Here is a 1727-nt window from a genome sequence, read left to right as displayed (position 1 = left end):
GCCAATCCAGTGAAAGAATTATTTTTGTGGCTTGTTCCTGAAACTATATTTCTCAATAAAAGTGACTCTATCAATGAGCCTCAGTGCTCACAGTGCTGTTCATGGGTAGCTCAGGAAGAGCCAATCCTACTACTGGACAAGCAGGACTTAAAGAATCCACAACCCCTAGAACAGGGTCCAGCAAGAGGGGAGATAGCAGCCTGAATTTATTGAGCATTTAAAATGTTCCAGACTTGGGGCTTTAATAGATTATTTCATTTAATCCTCACAAAAGGTAGTAAACTGAGACTTGGAGAAGTTCCTTGTCCAAGGTCACATGGCTAAGAAGGGTCAAAGTCTGACTTGAAATATAGGAGATACTGAAGCCTGTGCTTTTAGCCACTCTAGGCTGTGAAGAGCTGTTCTGGGACCAGAGAAGAGGCTGGAGGAGGGTAGGCTAGTGAGGCTGGGAGTAGTTACATCTTTATGTTATTAAAGTATCAGGGCTTCCCTGGTGGCGCAGTGGTTGAGAGTCCGCCTGCCGATGCAGGGGACACGGGTTCCTGCCCCGGTCCGGGAAGATCCCACATGCCGTGGAGCGGCTGGACCTGTGAGCCATGGCCACTGGGCCTGCGCGTCCGGAGGCTGTGCTCCGCAACGGGAGAGGCCACAACAGTGAGAGGCCCGCGTAACGCAAAAAAAAAAAAAAAAAAAAATCAGATCTGTGCCGCCCAAAGGCTCAGTATTTTAAGCGTCTTCACTTGCGAGGGTTGTGGGATAGCAGTTCTGAGTAGGGGCCCTAGCACCAGACTGCCTGGGTTCATATTCTGGCTCCAGCCTTAAAAGGGCTAATCACAGGAACTCCCTGGTTGTCCAGTGGTTAGGACTCTGCGCTTCTAATGCCGGGGCCCAGGTTCCATCCCTGGTCAGGGAAGTAGGATTCCACAAGCCACGCAGCATGACCAAAGTGGGGAAAAAAAAGGGGGGGGATAACCATGGTTAAGTCACTTGACCTCCCTGAGCCTCAGCTCCCTTACGTGTAAGATGTCTATAATGACATTACTTACCTAATAAGGTTTTGAGGATTAAGTGAGGCCATTTGCATGTGTAGTTAGCAAAATGCCTGGTACCTGGTCAGCTCTCCGTTCAGTCGTTGCTGCTCTTATTCTCACTAGTGCCTGGCACGGTGAAAGTTCCTCTGCCACTTCCCACTTCCCTCTCTGGTCTCTGAAATAGCATAGTGTTGGAGCTGCTGCTTCCTGGGGTTTCTGCTCTCACAGCAGTTATCAGACTTGAGTAATTTGTTTTTCTGAGAAATGGGAACAAGAAGATGTAGAAGTGGATTCTTACAGGGTTTGGGCAAAATCTTAGGAGTTACAGAACTTTTAAGATGCCTTTTCACAGCACATTCTTCAAGGTTACTGAAGGTTACTGATGGCAGAGGTTACTGTCTGGGATGGAGCACGGCTCTGACACATCGTTGCCCTTCCACGTAGCTCCAGAGTTTCTGGCTGACATTGGTGTATTGCTCTTCCTGTTGGGTGCATTTATGACTCGGGGAAGCAGGCACTACAGCCTACGATAACGTGTGACAGCGAGTTGCCACTGGTGTGAGGTGCTGATCACTTGGTGACCGTCTGCAGGACTGTTGAGAAGTCTCACCCCTGGGCTTGGAGGGGGGTGGAGCACGGGTGCCTTGTGGTCACCTTCTCGGCCTAGGATCTAAGATCTTTAGATATCATGGCTTA

Source organism: Hyperoodon ampullatus, assembly GCF_949752795.1.
Source record: "Hyperoodon ampullatus genome assembly, chromosome: 7".
Lineage (NCBI taxonomy): Eukaryota > Metazoa > Chordata > Mammalia > Artiodactyla > Ziphiidae > Hyperoodon > Hyperoodon ampullatus.
Note: the sequence above shows the minus strand (reverse complement) of the source record.